The sequence below is a fragment of the Garra rufa genome, chromosome 14 (genome assembly GCF_049309525.1).
Source record: "Garra rufa chromosome 14, GarRuf1.0, whole genome shotgun sequence".
Lineage (NCBI taxonomy): Eukaryota > Metazoa > Chordata > Actinopteri > Cypriniformes > Cyprinidae > Garra > Garra rufa.
Window position 1 is genome coordinate 2,225,320 of NC_133374.1, and position 10,024 is coordinate 2,235,343.

Consider the following 10,024-nt stretch of genomic DNA (forward strand, 5'->3'; position numbering starts at 1 on the left):
ATTCAATCATAAAAATGAGAAATTAAAATAAACATTTTAAAAAATAAAATAAAAAAACTTGCTAAAAATGAAATAAATTCTAAAACTGCTAACTGAAAATAAAAAAAATAAAATAGAAACAATTTAAAAGAAAACACCTACTAAATATTCTATCACAAAAATGTAAGATTACAAAATTGTACAATTGTTTTTAGTTTTAGATGAAGTTTCAGTGATTTTCTTTTATTGTAAAATATTAATTTTATTTTACTTTTTTATGATTGAATTCATTTTAATAAAACTATTACTAAATCGGCCGATAATGCTTGCGCGTTTTGTCAGTAAAGCCGGTTCTGTAATCAGCGGTAAATGCCATCAGGTGCGTGATTTCACGTTGTTCAGAACCGGCTTTACTGACAAAACGCGCAAGCATTATCGGCCGATTTGTATCGGTGCATCCCCACTAAAAATTAATAAATCCTAAAAATATAAAATAAAAATAAAACATTTTAAAATAGAAATAAGCAAAATAAAACAACTACCAAAAAATGCTTAAATCCTAAAAATGTAAAATTTAAATATTTACTTTAAAAAAATTCAGGAAAAAATAAATGTATATATATATTTTTTTTTTCTTTTTTTTTTTTTTTTCTTTTTAATGTAGTGGAAATAAGTGTCCATCATTACTTGCCAATTTATTCGTAAACTCTGCGAAATTTCCTGAAAATGACAAACATCTAGTAAGAAAGTTTTAGCTGTTGCTTCATAATTGAAGTGAATGTCTGGGCTGAAGGTCTGTGATGATGTTCATCATGTGTTTAATGATCATGATATTCAGAAGCAGTCAAATCTGAGATTGGCCTGCAGGACCATGAACATCTGAAGTGCGTCTGTCTGAAGCCATCAGAGATGTAAACGCTGAAGTGAGTTGAGGATGATGTGAAACTGATCAGTGTGTAGTGAGTAAAAGTGCAGACTGAAGCAGTGGGAGTTTAATTTGTCTCTGGAGAGCCGTGATTGTTTCGCTCTCGTGCTTAATGTAATTATTCGTCAGACTGTGAAAGTCTCTGAAAACTCACACGCTGCTTTTTTCCATCAGCGCCGTTTGTGTTTGAGCTTCACTAACTCAACTCAACGCGTCACACGCGTCACACTCCGCCTTTGAGCCTTTCCTTTTCTTCTCTTCTCTCTGTGTTAATAAAGCTAAAAGTGTAAATTCGCCACCTCCGACTTCACATTAATTAACCTTTAATTAAATGTCTCTCTGCTGTCGAAACAGGAAACTACATGACTCGCCATTCACCCAGGTTAAATCTCATTTTCAACCATTAAACTGAAATGCCGTTTACAAGGCATTTTACTCTCATAATGTGATGCGTTTTCTATATTTAACAGAAATTTATTGTCACTTTTGAGGGTAAAACAGTAAATCTGAGACACATTTACATGCTGTTTTAAAAAGGTTTTGCTGCCTCAGTGACCAAAATAGAAACTAATAAAATAAAATAATTACTAAAAACTAATTCTATGATTTTAAAAAAGCTAAATTAAATATATATTTTATTATAAAAATAATAATAATAATAATAATATTAATAATGCGCTTTTCTAAAACCCAAAGCGCTACAAACAATATTACAAATAATACGAATTTATTAAATAATCAAAATGTTATTTTTTTGGAGATAAATATTTTTTATTTCAAAATTTAAAATCTAAATAAATACTTCAAAATAAAAGAAATAGTAAAAAAAAAAAAAAAAAGGATTTTAATTTTTTTTAGGATTAAATAAATCCTAAAAATATAAAAAATAAAATTAATATAATTAAAAATACTTTAAAATTAAATTACTTATAGAAAATAGAAAATAAAACAATTACTTAAAATTAAATAAATTCTAAAAATATAAAATTATAACACAGGAATAATAATAATAATAATACAGGAATAACAAAAATAAAACAATTACTAAAAAGTTTTAAATCTTTAAAATGTAAAATTAAAATATATACTTAAAAATAAAAACAATTCAAATACAACACTTACTAAAAATGAATTAAATCGTAAAAATGGCAAATTAAAATTTACACTTAAATTTTTTTTTATGAAATAAATCTTAAAAATGCTAAATTAAACAAAATAATAAAAAATTAAAACAATCAAAAGAAAATACTAAAAATTAAAATAATTTAAAATAAAATCGATTAAAAAATACAATACAATTAAATTAAACCATAAAAATATAAAACAACTTTCCAATAGAAACAACCAAAATAAACAACTGTTAAAAAATAAATAAAACGTAAAAAAGTACAAAAGTAAATTAATAATTTAAAAATAAAATCAAATAAAACACTTACAAATTAATTAAACCATAAAAATGTAAAAATAAATTACAAAATAAATAATTTATTTAGAAAATAAATAAATACAAATAAAGCAATTAAAACATGACTAAAAACACTTCACTAAAAATGAAATAAATCCAATTTTTTAAAATTAAAATAAACAATTTTTAAAATAGAAACAATGAAAAGAAGACAATTAATTAATTAAATCATAATTTTTTAATTAAAACAAATAGTATAAATAAAACAAATAAAACCAATTAATAAAAATATACAATTTTAAAAACAAAATAAAACAGTTACTAAAAATTATTAAATCCTAAAAATGTCAAATTAAAATATACACTTAAAAATAAAACAATTCAAATAAAAAATAAATTTTCAATTAATTAAAAATGAATGAAATCATAAAACTGTCAAATTAACATATATACTTTAAAAAATTAAATATATAAAAAACACTTAATAAATCCCAAATATGCTATATTAAAATGAATAATTTTAAATTAGAAACAATCAAAATTAAAAATAAAATTTAAAATGAAACTACTTTAAATAAAATAAACAATAAACTTAAAATCAGAAAATTAAAAATTACTAAAAACTAAATAAATCATAATAATAAAAAATAAAATAAATTACTTTAAAATAAAAACAAACTAAATAAAGCACATGAAAATTAATCCAATCATAAAAAGATAAATAAGACATATAATTTGATCTTAAAAATATAAAAATCAAACGCTTATCAAACTAATTAAATCATAACAATGTTAAAATAAAATAAATACAGATAAAAAAAGTTAACACATAAATCCGGTAATAAATCAAAATCAATACAAATGCAAAATGACAATAAAAAAAATTACAGATTTAAATTAAACACTTGCACTTTTAATAAAATTCTTTTAAGTTTGTCACCTCTGAGTTCCCATTAACTAAGCTTTAATTAAACGTCTCTCTACTCTGAAGATCTAGGAGTAGCAGTCAGAAATTTTTGTCTCATAATAATAATAATAATAATAATAATAATAACAACTAAGTTTAAAAAGCATTTCAGTAAGTTGGCTTTCTCAAGCTAACTTAAATAACCAAAATAAAACAATTACTAAAAATTATTAAATCCTAAACATGTCAAATTAAAATATATACTTAAAAATAAAAATAAATTCAAATAAAACACTTACTAGTAAAGCTAATAGGACTAGATGTTTCAATCCCTTTAGTAGGAAACTCTTGATAATAGCTGTCGATATTGAGTGGTTAAAACAGGGTAAGGTATGTCATTGGGGTCATCAGGTGGGCACCCTGCTTCATCGACGTTTCATTGATTGAAGCCCACAACGTCTCCAAAAGGCTCAACGGTGTACCCAGCGTCCCAGGTACACCCCCCTCCATGCCATACCCTCTATCTCCCTGATGGGCTCTGCATGGCAGGGGCGTCCTTCTCCCTGAACCGGGCCTAAGCCTGACCGCATACCATCTGTCTCTACCTTGCTGCCCAAATGGGGTCTTTACGCTTGATCCAGAGCCAGTTACTGCTTTTTTCAGCAACACTTGATACAGACTTGATGGCCTGTTGGAGAGAGTGACCCTTCACCCCTATTTTTCTCAGCAAACTGATGGTAGATGTTGCAACAAATCCCCTGCATCCCACCTCTACTGGGAAGATGCTAGTCTTCCAGCCGTTCTGGGATGCTTCAGCTGCCAGGTCGGAATATTTGTTCTTTTTCCTCTCATAAGCCTCTTCAACCCCATCTTCCCATGGTACTGTTAATTCCACAACATATGCCAGCTTTGTTGTTGGAGACCACAGGACCATGTCTGGCCGAAGTGTTGTAGCCACTATCTCTGGGGGAAACACAAGCTTCTTATCAAGGTCCACTTCCAATTTCCAATCCCGTGCTGACTGCAGGATGCTCGAATCCTTAGATGTTGTACGATGTTCTTGATGTTGGCCAGCTGGTACGAAATTTGTGAAGTTGACCTGTCCTGTCAATATTTGTGGGAGATTGTTTGTGGTGATTCGCTTCTGTTCCAATATTGCTGCCAGCTCTCGAAGCACTTGGTTATGCCGCCAAGTATAGCGCCCTTGGGTGAGACTTGTAGTGCACCCTGATAGAATGTGCCTTAGGGATGCAGGTACTTTACACAGGGAACAGGCGGGATCTTCTCCATACCACTCTTTCAGATTTTGGGGGGAGGGTAGCAGGTCGTATGTGGCTCTGATGACAAAACTCAGCCGCGCTCCCTCCATTTGCCAGATGTCACGCCAGCTGAGCTTTTTCTTCTCCAGGCCCTCCCAGTTGGTCCATCTTCCCTGCTTAGCCATTGAGACAGCTTTTGCATGTCGCTCTCCCTCCTCCTGTCTCCTAACCTCTTCTACCACTAGCTGTCTCTTCTGCACTGATGTTGCTTTGTGCCACAGAGGAATTTTTGGGATGAGTCCAAACCCTGCCCTCCCATGCTGTACTTGTCCCACCACATCTCTGAAGTACAGAGCAGACTTTGCACTCTGAACAGCCTCTGATGGATTCCACTTCCTACCCGCTACCACCCGAGGGGCCGCTGTTCGAACAACTGCATCATCAGATTCAGTTATGGTCATGACAAGCCTCGCTTTGGTGCATTTGAACTCTTCCACGAGCCCTGTGAATGGTAACTCCAACTTGCCATGTCCATAAAGTCCGACGGAACTTAAACAACGTGGAATTCCAAGCCACTGCTTCAGCTGTATGCTTATCAGCCGTTCCAACTTTTCAACCTTGGTGATCGGGATCTCATAAACAGCTAAGGGCCACAAGAGCCTTGGGAGTATGCCAAACTGAAAGCACCACACCTTGAGTTTTCCTGGCAACAATGTCTTGTTAATGCGCTCCAAGTACATGCTGGTATCATTTTTTAGGTGTTCAAACTGCTCGGAGTCTTTGAGTTTTGCATCATACCATCTCCCCAAGCTCTTAACTGGCATCTCTGAGACTGTTGGGACAGGTGTTCCGCCAACATAAAATCTTTGGTCTGTGACCTTGCCTTTTACGATAGAGATGCTTCTGCACTTATTGGGCTTTAACTTCATTCTCGCCAATGTTATATTTTGATGAAGTTTCTCCAGCAGTCTCTTGGTGCAGGGGACAGTTGTTGTGAGTGTTGTTAGATCGTCCATATAGGCTCGAATTGGTGGTAACCTCTGATTACCATGTAATCGTTCTCCTCCCACAACCCATTTTGAGGCTCTGATAATTACCTCCATTGCCATCGTGAAAGCCAATGGGGAGATGGTACACCCCGCCATGATACCTACCTCCAGCGGTTGCCAACTTGTGGTGAAGCCTGATGTTGTAAGGCAAAACTGTAGATCCTGAAAGTAATGCTTTACTAGATTTGTGATTGTAGTTGGCACCTGGAAGAAATCAAAGGCAGCCCACAGAAATGAATGAGGGATTGAACCGTAGGCATTGGCCAGATCGAGGAACAAGACGTGAAGATCTTTCCCTTCTCTCTTTGCACTCTGGATTTGATGCCATATGATGCTGTTATGTTCAAGGCATCCAGAGAAGCCTGCGATACCAGCCTTTTGGATTGACGTATCAATGAAGTGGTTTTAAATACTGTGTCAATCGTTGTGCCAACACACTGAAAAAGATCTTGCCTTCAATGTTCAGAAGGTTTATCTGGCGGAACTGTTCAATGGTGGTTGAGTTTTTTTCTTTTGGGATGAACACCCCTCCCGCTCTACGCCAGGCTTTCGGGATGATTTGCTTGTCCCATGCCACTTTCATGTTTTTCCACAGGATTTTTAAAACATCTGGAGCGTTCTTGTAAACACTATATGGTACACCATTAGGGCCTGGTGCAGATGCCGATCTTGCCTTTTTTACCACCTGCCTCACCTCCCTCAGCTTGGGAGGGCTGATATCAAACTGATGTTGTGGTGGTGATATTGGAGGGATGTCAGTGGGGACAACAATCGGTTCATCTTTTTTCTCATCAGTATAGATGGTTCTCAGATGCTCTTCAACCTGGTCTTTTGATGTTTTCAGGGATCCACTCTTCTCCTTTGTGAATATGCCTTTCACAAACTTAAAAGGGTCTTTATAGAAATCAGTTCTGGCTTTTTCTTTCTTCTTCCGACGCATCCGTAAGCTTTCTGCTCGGCGGAGTTTTGAGAGCCTGTGTTTTAAGTCCTCTTGAAGGAAGTTGATGCCTTCCCTTTCTTCTACTGTCGCCTTTCTCCACAACTTTTTTAGCCGTCGCCTTTCTTTCACAAGTTGTTGGATTTCTTGCAGTCGACGGGACTTGGGGGTGGGAAGCATGTCTTTCTTTCTTACCTGCTCCTTCACTCCACATTTTTCCTCTCCATATCTGTAGATAAAGTCGCCCATCTTCTCCAGTTTCTTCTCGGCTGATCCTATGAAGTTACTCAGGATAAGGCTTAAGTCTGTGTTGATGGTTTCCCACTCTTTGCTGTTAGACTTCGGCCATTTCACCAATGGCTTACGTCCTTGCATGTTTTCTTTTTTGCGGTGGGCTGATTGTTGTCTTGGACTGGTGGTTCTGCCTGAAGCTTCCTCCTCATTCCCTGGGGTACTGATTCCCTGCGGACTGTGGGTTTCTTCCTGCCGCTGAGTTTCATCCGACTGACTTAACCTTCTTCTTGACAGAATCTGGTCGATGCGGGGCCCTGGGTTGGTGGTTTTCAGGCATTTCTTCCGTCCTTGATGTACCTTAAGACCATGGGTTGATGTTACTTTCGCCCATCCACACACGCAGGTCTGAAGAACATGTCCGGCTGCTAATTTCTCAAGAGTCTTACTACTTCCTTCTTTCGATGTCATGTCCATTCCAAGGGTCATTACCGGGAAATCAGTCTTTGAGTCTTCTTGCGCCCCTGCTCTCGCAGACTCTAGGGGTATTCTTCTTTTTGAACTTTTCATAGCCAGATAAGGTGGCTCTTGTACCCTACTAGGGTGACGGAGCCTGCTGCTATGGGTAGCTAGCCCATAACAGCCCCGTTGGGGTCTATTTCCTCCTGTCAGCTGTCTCTCCATGCTGTCACACGGTCTTTCCCTTGTCGCCAGCTGCACTTTCACAACAGTCACTGGGTTTTCTTCCAGATGATCAGTAAAGCTAATTAAACTAAAATTAATTTAATCCTAAAAATGCTAAATTCAGATAAATAATTTTAAAATAGAAACAATCAAAAGAAAACACTTGCTAAAATTAAATCTTAAAAATGTAAAACTAAAATAATTTAAATTAAATAAATTAAAAAACTTTACAAAAATGAACAACTTTAAAATAGAAAATAAACCAATTACTAAAAATTAAATAGATCCTAAAAATGTAAATGATAAAATAAAATCAGACAACATAAAGCACTTAAAAATTAATCCATTTATAAAAATGTAAAATAAAAACAACTAACTTTAACCCTAAAAATATCAAAATCAAACACTTATCAAACTAATTCAATCATGACAATTTTAAACTAAAATAAATACAAATAAAACAATTAACACATAATTCTGTAATAAATCTAAATCAATGCAAATGCAAAATGACAATATAACACTTACACTTTTAATAAAAGTCTTTTAAGTTTGTCACCTCTGAGTTCCCATTAACTAAGCTTTAATTAAACGTCTCTCTACTCGTGATCTGGGTCTGTAACCCTGAGTTCAACTGTAATTTTAAACCATTAAATTGAAACAGCATTTACAAGTCTTTTTACTGTCATAATGTGACGCATTTGCAATATTTAACAGGACATTTGACCAGAAAGGAAGCTTCGTATCACAGGAGTCTGGTTTGAGGCTGGTTTTCTAGAGACTCTGCATCGCTGTCCAGTGGAGTGTGAAGAGACACAGACAGAGAGAGAGAGAGAGAGAGTTTGTTTCTGCTTTGACTGACAGGTTCATCAGGGAGGTCTGTAGGGGACTGGGCTCTAATGACAAATATCTACTCTAATGAATCTTAATTAAAAGCACATCATAAACCTGTGAACTAGTGCGTGTGATTGAGTCTCACACTCACGGCTCAGGGAAGACTTGTGTCATATCATTTGGAGTGGGCGGCGGCTTATTTGCATACCGTGCTGTGATTGGAGGATTATATGGACTTGCTCCTCCTTTAATTTTTTAAACAAATAGTATGCAGTATGTCACAATAAACTATTTTAAAAATAATAAAAATAAATGTAATTAAAAATAAATTACAATAAATACTTTCAAATTAAACTACTTTAAAATAGAAAATAAAACAATTACTTAAAGTTAAATAAATATAAAATAATAATAAAAAATAATACAGGAATAACAAAAATAAAACAATTACTATAATAATAAAAATATAAAAAATAAAATTAATATAATTAAAAATACTTTAAAATTAAATTACTTTAAAATAGAAAATAAAACAATTACTTAAAATTAAATAAATTCTAAAAATATAAAATTATAACACAGGAATAATAATAATAATAATAATAATAATAATAATAATAATACAGGAATAACAAAAATAAAACAATTACTAAAAAGTATTAAATCTTTAAAATGTAAAATGTAAATATATACTTAAAAATAAAAACAATTCAAATACAACACTTACTAAAAATTATTTAATCATAAAAATGACAAATTAAAATTTACACTTAAAAAATGAAATGAAATAAATCCTAAAAATGCTAAATTAAACTAAATAAGAAAATGTAAACAATCAAAAGAAAACACTAAAAAATTAAATCACAAAAAAATGTAAAATTAAAATAAATAATTTAAAAAATACAATACAATTAAATTAAACCATAAAATATAAAAATGAGCAACTTTACAATAGAATCAACCAAACTAAACAATTGTTACAAATTCAATAAAACCTAAAAAAGTACAAAATTAAATCATTTAAAAATAAAATCAAATAAAACACTTACAAATTAATTAAACCATAAAAATGTAAAATAAAAACATGTCATTTCAAATTAGAAAATAAATAAATACAAATAACACAATTGAAACATGACTAAAACACTTCACTAAAAATGAAATAAATCCTAAAAATGTTAAATTAAAATAAACAATTTTTTAAAATAGAAACAATGAAAAGAAAACAATTAATTAATTAAATCATAAATACAATTAAAATTTAAAATTAAAACAAATAGTATAATTAAAACAAATAAAACCAATTAATAAACTATTTTTTAACAGCAATGTTTTCAAAAATGTACTTGTGAGATCTGAGTGTACTTTATTTATGCTGTTGATCATTAAAAATACAATAAATTAAATCATTAAAATGTAAAAAACTGAAATAAATGATAATGATAAACAAAAAGGAACCAGCAAAACAAAAATATAGTAAAAATATATTTGAAAATTTAAGTAAACATAAATAAATAAATAAATAAATAAATAAAACACCTACTAAAATGAATTAAATCATAAAAATGTACACATTTTAAATTTTTAGTTTTAAATTGAAAACTGAAGAAACACTAAATAAGAGTTGAATTATGAAAATCTAAATCAAAATATCAAAAGAAATAATTTTTTTATAAAAAACTGAAAATAAAACACTTGATGTAAAAAATGTAAAATGTAAACTAAAAATAAATCATTTTCTAAATAAAACTACTAGAACCTACTAAAATGTATGTAAATAATATATATATATATATATATATATATATATATAT